The 14,485-nt window shown below is 39.9% G+C and overlaps 1 long non-coding RNA gene across 10 annotated transcripts in view; it reads left to right on the top strand.

Annotated features, from left to right (window-relative positions):
* Positions 1-14,485, top strand: part of LOC113259124 (uncharacterized) — a 104,435-nt gene that overhangs the window by 15,515 nt on the left and 74,435 nt on the right. For 7 of the 10 annotated variants that reach the window (XR_006410052.3, XR_008956455.1, XR_003317481.4 and 4 more), the window contains one exon: positions 253-434. This is a non-coding gene — a long non-coding RNA (uncharacterized LOC113259124). Of the gene's footprint in view, positions 1-249; positions 435-6,983; positions 7,033-14,485 lie in introns of all 10 variants that reach the window. The other 3 variants (XR_008956457.1, XR_008956458.1, XR_007188236.2) reach the window with 2 other exon arrangements.

Genomic DNA, 14,485 nt, shown 5'->3' with positions numbered 1-14,485 from the left:
TTACAATATATGTAATTCCTAATATAGTAGTGGATGTAAATAATTTATGAATAAGTAAATATATACATATTATGGTGTGTTATGGGTTGAATTGTGTGCCCCCACAATTCATGATGAAGTCCTAACCCCTAGTATCTCAGAATATGACTTTATTTGAAAATAGGGTCATTGCAGATGTAATTAGTTAAGATGAGATCACACCAGAGTAGTGTGGGCCCCTAATCCGATATAACTGGTGTCCTTATAAAGCAGAGCACGCCACATGAAGATGAAGGCAGAGATTGGGTTGATGCTTCTCCAAGCCAAGGAAGTCCAAGATGGCCAGCATACTCTCAGAAGCTATGGGAAAAGCCTGAAACAGATCTTTCCCTCACAGCCATCAGAAGAAACCATTCATGCTGATACCACGATCATGGATTCTAGGCTCCAAAACTGTGAGACGATTTTCTGTTGTTTAAGCTATCCAGTTTGTGGTACTCTGTTATGGCAGCCTTCAAAAACTAATACATGGTGCCTGGTCAAAAAGTTTGGAGACCCCAATTAGAGAATGAGAGCCATTGAAGGGTTGGTTTATGTTTAAGAGTCCACACTATATATGTCCTGTCTTTATTTAGTGTCTGTATTTAATAATTTATTTTAACTTGAAGAGATTTCTTAGCTTCTCAGTATTTACTCTATTTCTTAAAGCCATTATGGTTGGAAAACAGTTGTTCACATTTGTGTTTGGTATAGGAAGAAGGAATTAGGAAATATTTGACCTTTAGTTCAAAACAGGGTGGTGATATGCAACAGTTTTAGGGGGAAATATTTATGTTTAAGAATCCCATTAGGCAGGGGGCGCCTGGGTGGCACAGCGGTTAAGCGTCTGCCTTCGGCTCAGGGCGTGATCCCGGCGTTGTGGGATCGAGCCCCACATCGGGCTCCTCTGCTATGAGCCTGCTTCTTCCTCTCCCACTCCCCCTGCTTGTGTTCCCTCTCTCGCTGGCTGTCTCTATCCTGTCGAATAAATAAATAAAATCTTAAAAAAAAAAAAAAAAAAGAATCCCATTAGGCAGAAGTGGAGCCAAAATCAGAAATAGGGTCCTACCAACAGAACTCATAGCTGTGAAAAGTCTGATAGTATATCTTTGGTGCAGGGAGGACTGTAGGCAACGCATGTATTATTCTGGCTGTGTTAATCTTCAAATGCTAAAGACGACCAGTCCTTTTTATACAAGTTATATGTTAGTCATGTGCCTGAGGTTCCAAAATAGTATGATTGAGAGAGTGTTCAAGGCTGGAGGTAACACCTTAAACTCAGATGTATGTCTTTGGAACCTGTGTGTGGGTCTGCAAAATCCAGAAGTCAACAATACATTAATTAGTATATTACTTAATAGTAGCTAATATATTAATATAAAACCCAGGTCAGTAATATATTAACATATTAATAAATTATTGTATTTATATATTAATACAAAATTTATTTACATATTAATACAATTAACATATATATAAATACTTTTGTATCTTTTGGTTATTTTAGGTCTTTGTAGGCCATGGAATATTTGATCATTTCTGGCCTTATTTATGCAAGTCAGCTAAAGCATTTTGAAATACTACTACTTTTCTGAAAATTCAAATGTATTTGTAATAGTTCTGTCATCCTTTAGACAAAATGGTTTTCAAACTTTTTAAAGTAATAGAACCCTTTCTTAAAATAAACTTTTATGTGGAAGCCCAATATGCTATAACTGCATTGGCAGTTTACTGTCATAGAAAACTGGCCATTTGTAAAAACGTACCCTGATGTTTTAAATCTTTTTTCTTACATCTAGTCTGAAAGTTCTATATTTTGTGGATATATTTTCAATATCACTGTAATTTGCTAGCAGAATGAGAAGGAATTTATATAGAAGAGGATAATAAATATGCTACTGACCTATGATCATAGAGCTTGTGCTTGGCATAGCTTTCCAGTTGTGGGACTACATTTATAAGGATCCATCCATCATCTCTAATTCTGTCCCCTTTGTAACCAGCACAGCAGTCTGTGACCTACAGCTACTTGGTCCAGAATATAATGTCTACTGGCCCATAGAAACACATTTCTCATAAGGGACTTTCTTTTCCAGCTTCTACCAATGTTCTTTTAACAGTTTTTGGTTTTGCTCTATTCATCCTAACTACGCTTTTGCCACCTTTGGACTCTAATAGACTCAAAAACCTGTTTGTCCAGTTTGGTACATGGGTTTGTTTTTTTTTTCCCCTCACTCATGACTTATAATCATATTGCTGTAGGTTGATAAGTATTTGGAACATATATACTTTTTATATGTTTAGATTGTTACAAAAGCTAGCACTATATGGAGAAGTTGGGATAGCAGTGGAGTCTTTCAGTATTAGAGTTTTTGCCTTCATGGTATTTATCAAGTGGCTCATTTTTAAGAACAAGATAGGTCAGGTAGCCAATCTGACTGCCAGGAAATTACAATTCAGACTTTTCTACCTTTTTTTAAAATGTACATATAAAAGGATAGAAATAATAGGCTATAATTTGGTCATCAGTGAATTTTTTTCAATAAAAATATACCCAGAGTCTTTATTCTTTTTTTGCTGTTATTGAAGTATAATCACCATACAGGGTTATATTAGTTTCAGGTGTACAATATAATGATTTAACAATTCTATACTACCCAGAGTCTTGTATCAAATGTTTTTTGAGCCCCCTACCATGTGCTCATGCTAAGTTTTAAGTATACAGTGACAGACTAAATGAACCTGATCCTGGCCTAATGGGATAGATATATTACAAACACAGACATACACACACACACACACACAAACACTGTATATATATATATATATATATATATATATATATATATATACAATACAGTAATATAATATTCTGATGCTAGTTATGAGGGAAATAAACAGTTCTTCAGTGGGAGGAGAAGAAGCTACTTTAAATAGACCAGTCAGAAAAGGAATGAGACGTGAAAAGAAAGCATTCTAGGCAAAAAAAAAAAAAAAAAAAAAAAAAAGCTTGTGCAAAGGCCCCGAGGCCCAGTTAAAGTACTGGGCTTATCAAGGAATGAGACCTTAAGTTCCCTGAGGAAAAGATTTTTTTCTTTAGTCTAGAACAATGTATGTTACATAATAATCATTATAGAAGTATTTGTTTACAACTGAATGAATATCTGTGTACTTAGGATTTAGTGAGTACAAGTTGTGGTTAAAGAAGTAGGAGAGGACCAGACCATGCCAAGCCGTGTTAAAAATTAGGATCTAATTTACATTTTATAAAGATCACTCCCAGCTGTGTAAGGAATTGTTTGATAGAAGAAGGGAAGCCCGAAACTGGAAGAAGAGAAACCCAGGTTCATGATGCAGTGGAGGTGGAGACAGGTGGACCAAAGAAATCAGTAAATAACTGAATGTTACAGCCAAGGTCAATGGGTTTAACTTCCTCCCACTTCACCTCTTCAACAGCTTAGGAAAGTAATTTTATCTGACATATATCTTTGTACCCCTAGAACTCCCACAGCCCCTCAACCGCCAGAGCAAGCCTGGAAAGAAATTAACCTTTGGCTAAGAATTTAATCAAGTCCTTGAAGAAAGTAACTTCGGAGTGTCTCCTGAGTCTTTGTATAACTAAGGGAGGGACCATCTTAAATGAAGTCACAAGGAAGATCAAGAATGTAGATTATTCTACATAACTGACTTGGTTTATGTCCAATGAGTATTTCTTTTGAAGAGATTTTACCACACATACAGAAGCAAAAGCAAGGGAAAATCATTTTTTTAAATATAGCTAAGCTAAATAAAACCATGATACTAAACTAATGGTTATTCTTACAGAAGGCTTGCCCCTCTCACACCTCCTCTGGCAATGTTGCAAGGAAATAGTTCTTTTCATAGAGACTCTACCTGTCATTTCTAGGCAGTGACCAGCAGAACTGAGCCTAGGGACTGGCAGAGACGTGTCTGGGATGCTAAGGAACAATTGTTTGGTGGGTAACTAAGAAAATTAAGCCAAAGTCTTGTGGCGCGCCTGGCTTGCTTAGTTGGTGGAGCTTGCAACTCTTGATCTCAAGATCTCATGAGTTTAAGCCCCACGTGGGCATGGAGCCTACTTAATTAAAAAAGTAAAAATAAGGGGCACCTGGGTGGTGCAGTCAGTTAAGCAGCAGCCGCTTGGTTTCGGCTCAGGTCATGATCTCAGGGTTGTGGTATCAAGCCCCACATCAGGCTTCGTACTCAGCAGGGAGTCTGCTTGAGATCCTCTCTCTCCCTCTCCCATCGCACACTTCTCACTTGTTAAAAAAATAAATGTTAAAAAAAAAAAAAAAGATGAAGTCTCTTTTCCCCCAACATACACTAAAAATAACATTGACTGGGGCTCTGAGGCTGACGGTTGTTTTATAACACTGATTAGCAAGCCCATAGGTTCTCAGTGAATCGGATTTACTACCTCACAAAGTAGCCTGTCCCACTTTTGTACTGCCCTGGTCTTTAGACAGTTATTTCTTTCACTGAGCCAAGTATTCCCCCTCCCCATTCCTACCCATTGTATATAGTTTTACTCTCTAGAACCTCAGTAAATAAGGCTAATCCCTTTTGTTGGAATTTTAAGATTTTATTTTGGAATGGCTGCCTGGGCTACTTTTAATCTTTTAATCTATTGCAAGAGAAAATGAAGCAGGGGCAGGAGGTAACCTTAAAAGGTACAGAGGACAAAGTGCCCCATGTGAAGGCAGGTTTTGTCTCAAGATTTGCCAGTCACTGCAGCCTTTTCAATGACACAACTCAGTCTGCACTGCATGACTGGCACAATATTCTCCTGGACTTTAAAGGAACCTCAGGTTCCAGGTGGGCAGGCCTCTGCTGGAGTAATAATAATAATAATAGCCCAAATAATTAAGTAGATCATTGCCCTCTTCCCCCTCTCCATTCCTAAGCCACTTACAGAACTGGTAGAAAGTTATCTAAATCCTCCCTTTGAGTTCTAGGATACCCATCCTCTCATTGCCTTGACCTTGATATGACCTCATGCTTCCCAATCCTGAGATACCCCTGGGTTCTGCGGAAAGGAGTGGCTGTCCCCTTGGCTGCGTTCTCCCTCAGCACATTCTCTACTATACTATCTCCTGTCCTCTTTCTTCAGGAGTTATTCCTGTCTTCCAGAAATGTAATCTCGGTGCCATACTCTTCATGTTGTAGTTTTACACCTTTTTCAAAAAATTCCTTTAGGGGCGCCTGGGTGGCACATTCAGTTAAGTGTCTGACTCTTGGTTTCTGCTTAGGTCATGATCTTAGGGTTGTGGGATAGAGACATGGGTTGGAGTCTGCTTGTCCCTTTCCCTCTGCCCTGCCCCAGTCCTGGTGCACACACTGTCTTTCAAGTAAATAAATAAAATATTTAAAAAACATTTAAAAATTCCTTTATTATCATTATATTGGGGCCTCTCGAAGGAGAAGAGCTAAATATGCACTGTCAGTGAGCCAGCTTGTGCCAGAAACAGTAACACAACATGTATAGTCAGTTGTACAAGCATATCAACTTTGGAAAACAGAGAAAAATAAACATCTATAATTGTACCACACTAACACAAGCCCACTGGTCCATTTTTTAAATACATTCATTCAAGTCACCAGATATTTACTGAATACCTATTATGGTAGTAATAACCAGGCCTTCGAGGGAATTAAGAACTAGTAAGGGAATTGTGACTAGGTAGAAATAACCATGAAAATACCACTATTTTGGTATATTTTTATTGGATCTTAATCTTATTATAGTTTTTTTTAGTACATTGCAATTATACTTTCTATTCAATCTTACATGCTTTATTTTACTTTTTAATTTACTGCACAGTGGGAATGACGAGAGGTGCAAAACTGTTTATTCTATATTCTTTCCTGCCAGGAATAAGATTCCGTTACCTTTATCCTGAGTCTGTAGTTCATATAGCAGGCTCTGTTCCTTTCCTGCTTCCCAGCGCCTATCCCTAGCTACACTGTTGCCTTTACAACTGGGTCATCAGCTGTGGGTAGATAGGTACTTCCTGCTGCCCAGTAGTCTTAAGTAAGGGTACCAGTAGAGCTCACTCATACCAAATTAGAGGCTGGGGCAGAACAGGCATCAGTTTGGGAAGAGGGTCAGCCCTGGTCTACTGCTTCAGTTCCTTACAGATCAGCATGCACACGGATGACGGAGGTCTCATGACTTAAGCTGTGAGACAGTGATCCTCTGGATATTTCCTCATCTCCTGACTTGATTCCTCTTCCTTCCTTCCTTCCTTCATTCCTCCCTTCCTCCCTCCCTCCCTCCCTCCCTTCCGTCCGTCCTTCCTTCTAGTCTTACTGTTTTGCCTCTTCTCCTCCCAGATTTTCACAAAAGACTGCTCAGGGTTTTTTTTTCTGAAATGCCACCTCTCCCCATGGAGAAAGGTTCATATGATCCCTTCTTGGGTCCTACAAATTTCATAGCCTCTGGGGCACCTGAGTGGCTCAGGCAGTTAAGTGTCCGCCTTTGGCTCAGGTCATGATCCCAGGTTTCTGGGATCAAGCCCTGCATCGGGCTCTGGGCTCAGTGGAGAGCCTACTTCTCTCTCTCCCTCTGCTGCTCCCCCTACTTGTGCTTTCTGTCTCTCTCTCTCTCTGACAAATAAATAAATAAATAAAATCTTTAAAAAAAATTTCATAGCCTCAGGTATCCATTTCAGGTATGTAGCTTTAGCCCTCACCTGGTTTCTGCTCTCTTTGTAGTTAACAATCATATTTTAATATAACTAAGTCACACACACCCCAGTATATATTTTTTTTACAATTCAGTGGTTTTTAACATATTCACAAAGTTGTGCAACCATCACCACAATCTAATTTCAGAACTTTTTCATCACCCCAGAAAGAAACCACACACCCATTAGCAGTCACTCATTTCCCCTACTCTTCTAGCAGCTCTAGTTAAACCACCCATCTACTTTCTGTCTCTGTAGATGTCATTCCTGCGGTTTGCAGAGAGGACAGGTGCAGATGGGGAAAAAGGTGAGCTCTGGTTTGAAAGTGAGCTTCTACTTCTGATCCCTGCTTCTCTGCTTCTCTGCCACCCCCAAAATTTGAAGCTAAACTTCTTGCCCCTTTGAAGATGTTTCTCCAAAGATTTCCATCTGATCTCCAAAAGATAATCATATGTAATATGTATAAACATAAATATATTCCTAAATTTAATCTTATTTTATAACTTTAATCTTATTTCCTGTGAATGAGTCATCCCAGTGCATACACATGCACATACACTCACCTGGCCCCAACCTACATTTCATAGTCGTCTTGTCTGACCAGACAGTGAAGGACATCATGCCTCAAACACAGTCCCCTAATTCCCTAATTCCTAGGTTCTTCAAAGCAGGTTGCCATACCTCTATCTGGCTGATTTTAGGTGAGATATTTCAAAATACTACATAACAGTAAAGAGTGGGAGTCAGTAGAATGAACCATGGGGAATGATTTGGGGGAAGCACCCCTCTCTGCCACGTGTACAACCAGAATTGACCGTGGAGAGACAAGGGGAGTGGCAGGTCAAGGTAAGAAGGCTCTTTAGTGGTTGCCTTTTCCAGCTAGAGCCTCCTGGCCTACCCAGCCTCCCCACCCCTCAGGAGGGCTCCTTTGTGATGTCTAAGCTCCCTGTGGCTACGATTGGCTGTGGTGAGTGCTCTGCTGACCAAACAAAGCTGAGGGGTGTGACACCTCATTGTCCTGGGAGAGGTATAAACAGAGGACGGGCCTCCTGTGGTAGACACCTCCCAGGCTGCAACATGGCAAAAGTGGCAGAGAAATCATGGGAGCCACAAACCACAAACACCAAACGGTGGAAGAAGAGGAAGAACCCCTCTCGATCCAGATCAAGAGGCGCTAGCAAGGTCAGCTGATCCTGCCCAAGCTTCTGTTCCCCATTTATGTTCTCTCCCCCTCCATCTCCTCCCCACATAATCCCGCCTCTGCCTGGCAAAAACCTCCTCCTTAGCTCCCCACTTTGCACCCAGCCCGCATTCCCTCCTCCCAACCAGTGCCCTCTGGGCTTACCCGTGTTGCCTTACCAGGTGCTAAAGATCTACAAGAAGGTAAAAAGATCACTTCACATGAGTTCAAGAAAAAAATATTCTCCTAAAGTTATTACTACTTCCAGAAGAAAGAAGAGAGCGAGAAGGGCCAACAAGTTTCGGCCGTTGCCATAGACTGAGAGCCAAAAGCAGCCAGGCCAGACCCAGCAGACGCTATGGAGTGACACCACTCCACGACAAGACCCATGCAAACAGTACGTACAGAGCAAGCTTCAGAAACCGCAGACAGTCTGCTTCTAGAGTCCTGGCTGCAGAGAAATGGCCAACTGCATAGAGACCCACTCAGAACCTAATGTGGAACACGGAACACAAATGGAGGTGATCAAAATAAAATCAACAGGGTGGGAGAAGCCCCTCCAAAAAATAAAAGTAGGCACTCTGCACGGCAATGAGTTGTGTTGCATTACTGCTTGGGATCGTTCCTCAGAACAAGAGAGTGAAATGACAGAGAGGCTTAGCATCTTTGCCATGAACAAGTCCCTGGTCCCCTGACATCTACCTGAGGAGAAAATGTACATACACCTTACCAGGGTTGGAAAAATATCCTTTCCACCAGATTCTCTAGCTATGGCAGACGAGTTTAACAACTTCCTTACTTGGTAGTGAGCATTCATTTTAAATGTGGGTGAAATTGGGAGAACACAGCAATGTTCATGCTGACTCTTAAGAAGCTTAAAGGCAATGGGGAAGGGAAAAGGGGTCAAGAAAAAAGGAGCAAACCACGATGTACCCAGGAGGCTCTGACTTTGTCAGTCTTGATGCAGAACTGAGCTGCTCTGGTCACTTGGGGATAAATCAGTTGGAAGTTGAAGGTCCCAGAGCTTCATTGGCTCCCTCATCCTCTGTTGTTTTTTTTTTTTAAAGATTTTATTTATTTATTTGATAGAGATAGAGACAGCCAGCGAGAGAGGGAACACAAGCAGGGGGAGTGGGAGAGGAAGAAGCAGGCTTCCAGCGGAGGAGCCTGATGTGGGGCTCGATCCCAGAACACCGGGATCACGCCCTGAGCCGAAGGCAGCCGCTTAACGACTGAGCCACCCAGGCGCCCCTCATCCTCTGTTGACCTAGTGGTGAATTGTAACAAAGGGCAGCCGCCAGGAGAGGGTATTCATGTGCCACACCAACCACAGGCGTCACAGACCCATCTCACGGCTCATTCTGCCCAGCTGTCCCCCACCCTCCCGATCAGTCATTCATCCCTTTAAAGCCCAGAACGGAGCACTCACTCTATGTGTCCCGCAGAGGCAGAACTGTTGGGATTCAATATTTATAGCTTAGAACAACAATCCTCAAAAAATTATGAGTCTCTCCAAGAGAATGTGAAAAACTGTACACCTTGTACAATTTTAAGTTCACATCCCCCAGTTTTTATCATGAGTCTAAATATTTACTAAGGATATAATTTCTAATTTATTATAAATACTGATATTTAAAATAAGACTGTTACATTAGTTATTTTTTTAAATTTACAGTCTGTTGTATATTATTGTCCAGATAAATTCTGTCTCCCTTTGCTATGGAATTGAATTACTCCAGAGAGGTGCCACCAGATGGGGTTATTATTTGGCCTGTATTTTTCTCAGAAAACTTTGAATTTGCTCAAGTATTTAAACAAGCATATGGTGAGACCATCCTTTGCCATGCCATATGAAAGAGAGATTTTTTCTGGACATTTTTAAAGGCTGTTATTATCTGATACTGGCCTGAACCATAATGACAAGTGGCAGTCTGACCCCTGTGCGCTCCGCTTGCTAGATGTGCTGGTGCAAACTGTAGCCCAGCAGTAGAGCGAATAAACTAATCGCATGCAGTTTAAAAATCAGATGTCCAGTATTGTACAGCATCTTTTGTGGACAGGAATATTTTGACCCTATTTTACTAGTGAAAACTATAACACAGGTGTATTTATATCGATTAGCTGAAATTTAACATGCTTATGGCATAACATTGAAAACAGTCCCTCCTTCGTCACCTGTGGCACTTTCCAAATCTTTTTGTTAAATTAAAAACAAGTTCCTTTGTCCCTGGAAAGATGGTTCCACAGAAAACTGATAGTATTAGTTGCCTCTGGGAAAGAGAACCTCATGAGTAGCTGGCACTGGTGTGGGAGGAAAATTTCCATTGTAGATCCTTTTGTATCTATTGAATTTTAAGCCACGGGCATTGTATATTCAAATTTAAAATACAATTTTAAAAATAAGCATTAACTGATTATGTCATAACTTAAAAAAAAAAAAAAAAAGACTTTGCTGGCCAGAATTGTAATAAGATGTATTATTTTGGTTTTCAGTCACTAAAACATTTTTCTAGTTCTCGAAAGTTTATCCACCAAGCATACACAGTAATAACATAAGGGCAACAAGGAAATTACTGGTAGGGGGTGCCTGGGTGGTGTAGTCTGTTGAATGTCCTACTCTTAGTTTTGGCTCAGATAGCGATCTCAGGATTTGTTGGGCTCAGCTCAGCATGGAGTCAGCTTGGGTCTCTCTCTCCCTCTCCCCATGCTCCTCCCCACCATGTTTGCACTCTCTCTCTCTCTCTCAAATAATAAATAAATCTTAGATTCTCTCAAATAAAAAATCTCTCTCTCAAAGAAAGAGAAAGAAAGAAAGGAAAGAAAGAAAAAGAGGGAGAAAGAAGCAAAGAAAGGGAAGAAGGAAGGAGGGAGGAAGGAAACAAATTACTGGCAGGAAGACATCAAAACAGATTAATGAAATCAGATTAGCAAAAAGACGCCCAAACAAGAAACTAAGACTCAGAGTATCCCAACTTTTTATTTTTAAAAATGAAAAGATTAATACAGTGAACCGCTACATTAACGCTCTTCACCTGGATCTCACCAGGAGTTAAATATGCTGTAAATACCATATTTGCTTTATCACTAATCTGTTCTGGTCTTCAGTAGGCCCAACAGACACCAGTGCTATCTGGGACTTTGTTTGATCTTGTTAACAGTTTCATCAGAATGTCCTGATAGGACTTTGCCCTGTGAAACCCTATAGCGTATTGTTTTCCTGTCACCAGTGGTATCCTCAAAGATACTGCACACCTGCGGGTGTTACTTGCTTTTACAACTTGAATCTGGGCCCTTTTGTGATACAATCAACAGAACTCCACATTAACTGAATTGATCATTAACTTTTGTCACGTGTATTACAGGGAGGTGCTGTGGAACTGGCAGAAAGGAAGTAAAGTCTTAGAGCTCCTTGGAGGAGTTTTATCCATTTATAACAAACTGGTGATCCACTAGGTAATATGTTTCTCTGACTGTGAGTGAGCCACGCTAGCAAATTAATCGAACCCAGTGACGGAGCTGTGGGACCTTCCAAGTTAGAGCTCGTTGGTCAGAAGCACATGTAACAACCTGGACTTGTGATTGAATCTGAAGAGTGGGGTGGGGGTACGGGGGTACAGTCTTGCCAGTCAGAATCTTTAACTGGGATGTGACGCTATCCCAGGTAGATAGAGTCAGAATGAAGTTGAACTGTAGGACACCCAGCTAAGGTCTGAGAATTGCTTGGTGTGGGGAAAAGCACACATTGTAATTGGTGTCGGAATCCTATTAAAGACAGGGTTCAAGTGCCAAACATAGAGAGGGAACTAGAACACTTAAATGAGATTATTGTTAGATTATCTACATTTCTAAGTTAGAAAACAAATTATCATCAGGCTAATAGAACAGCTTTAAAGTAAAAGAAGCTAGTGCAGACTCTGCAGTTTCATCTTTCTCCTTTTGCATTTAGGGGGTAAAGAGTGTAAACCAGAGGATAAATATTTGTCTACATGCTTTGCCCAACAAGATTTCCAAAAAGCAGAAGCTACTTCAGAGAGAAAATTGTTTCCCCTGGACAAACAGAATAATTTAATAGTTCAGGACCACTCTGGAGAGAATCACTGTGTCATGCATGGTGGGGATTCCTGGTAACCTACCCAAGAGGTCAGAGAAACTGCTCACCACGCTGCCTCCCCACACACAGAGGAACTACCCTTAATCAGGAGCGCAAAGACTTAACTATCAGAGCTCATTTCTGTTCTTGCTATCCTGGATCCCAAAGAAGACCGCCAAATATAACATTTATTTTCTTAAAAATATTCTTCATGCTTGATCTGATGATTTTTACTTTTTCTTAATTGAGGTATAATTGGCATACGATATCCTATTAGTTTTATGTGTATATCATAGTGATTCCTTTACGAAAGGATCCCCATGATAAATCTAGTTACCATCTATCACCATACAAAGTTATTGCGGTATTTTTGACTATATGTCCTGTGCTATTACTACACCATCCTGACTGACTTATTTTACAACTGGAAGTTTGTATCTCTTAACTCTCTTCACCTATTTTGCTTGCCCCCCACCACCACCACCAGCCTCTCCCAGCTCTGGTGACTAATAGTATGTTTCCTGTATCTGTGAGTCTGTTTCTGTTTTGTTTTATTTGTTCATTTGTTTTATTTTTTAGATTCCACATGTAAGTGAAATCATAGGATTTGTCCTCTTATGTCGCTTAGAGATTTTTACTTTTTAATGCAATCCACTGAATGCTTTTTCTATTTTCTAAATTATTTATTATTTATTTTATTATTTTTAAAAGATTTCATTTATTTGAGAAAGTGAGCAAGAGAGAGAACACAAGCAGGGGGAGCGGCAGAGGGAGAGGGGGAAGCAGGCTCCCCTCTGAGTAGGGAGCCTGTCTGGGGACTTGATCCCAGGCCCCTGGGATCATGACCTGAGCCAAAGGCCAACGCCCAACCAACGGAGCCACCCAGGCGCCCTCTAAATTATTTCTATTTAACTAAGTACAAAATTGAATTTAATTGTTCTTATAATCATTTTTGCAAAAGTCCAAATTATAGATCACTCCATTCATCAGTTTCTTAAAGGTTTTTCAGTTTGTTTTTACAATATTTAGTTTCTAACTTCCGTTGCTCTGGTTTTTGTTTTGTTTTGTTTTGGGTTCTTAATCCTGTGATTTAACTTTCTGTTTAACCTAAACCTCAGGCTTGGGAACCATCTCTTTACATACTTATAGGTAATTGTTCATCCTGCCTGAGTGTCTTGCATTTGACTGAACATGCCCGCTTCTTTTCACAATTTCTCATAGGTCTAATTTTATAAACCTTTAATCAGTTGCTGTTCTCCTCTGAACGCTTTCCAAGTTTTTTCTCTTTATACAGCATGACATGAAAATTAAATATAGTTTGTTCCAACCGAAGCCTGCCCAATGCCAAATAAAGCAAAAATAATTGCTTCTTTTTTTTCACACCTATGCCTTCATGCAGTCTTATAAAGCATTGTGGCCTGTTTCAACATAGAGAAGACTCATCCAGTTTAACACCAACCATAATTGTTGGATCTCACTTGGCTTTGTTTCATCCACGGCTGTCTTAGCTGGTATTTCCACATGTTTATTACAATTCAGTAGCACATTAAAAGTTAAATGTTAAGTCTATAAAATTATTTCTTCCATGTGTTTTTACTTGAAAGATTGTTCCATGAACAGTTGGTATAAATGTGAATTTAGTGGTGGTGTCCTGAGGGGTTGTTTTTGGTTTTTGTGTTTTGCAACCACAGTGAAATAACACATTTGTGTGTCATGTTTTGATATGAAGTGATCACAAATCATTTACCATAAGTCACCGAAGTTTTGAATTATTATGTATATACATGGTTGTGTATACACACACACATGTTTATGAGTGATTTGAAAATCACTTTCTCACATGCATGCCAATAGGATTTCCTGAGAGAGAAAGAGTTAAAATTATAGCTGACATCGAGGGAATTATACTTAATCCACAGCCTATCTTTGTGGCCATTTTGAATTACTTTCATGTTTTTGAGTCACTTTTCAAATTTTTGTCCATGACTAGGTAGAAGAGGAAATTACAAATGAGTGCATCAAAATCTATCTTAACACAAAAATAAAATGTCTCTAAGCATTATTATTAGTTAAGACCTAACAGTTATGATGGCCAGAGGAGAGCTCTCAAAGTGCTATAAAAGTACTTCTTACATTAGTAACGGGGGTGGGGGTGCAATCTACCAATTTTATGTTTTTATTTTAGCAATAAAATAAGGTTAATTTACGTGGTTTTCAATAGTATGAACTTGTTTTATTAATGTTAATGGAGAGTTGAGGTTTAGGGGAGAACTGTGACATTTTTAAAAAATACACAAACTATATCTTGTTGACTCTTAAATGACTGATTTTATTTTATTTTTTAAAGATTTTATTTATTTGTTGGCAAGAGAGAGCCACACAGGAGCGGGTAGGAGGGGCAGAGGGAGAGGGAGAGGGAAAGGGAGAAGTAGACTCCCCCCAGAGCAGGGAGCCTGATGCAGGGCTTGATTCATGACTTGAGCCAAAGGC

This window comes from Ursus arctos, unplaced genomic scaffold, assembly GCF_023065955.2.
Source record: "Ursus arctos isolate Adak ecotype North America unplaced genomic scaffold, UrsArc2.0 scaffold_3, whole genome shotgun sequence".
In the NCBI taxonomy this organism is placed as follows: Eukaryota; Metazoa; Chordata; class Mammalia; order Carnivora; family Ursidae; genus Ursus; species Ursus arctos.
This window is presented reverse-complemented; position numbering and strand designations above follow the sequence as displayed.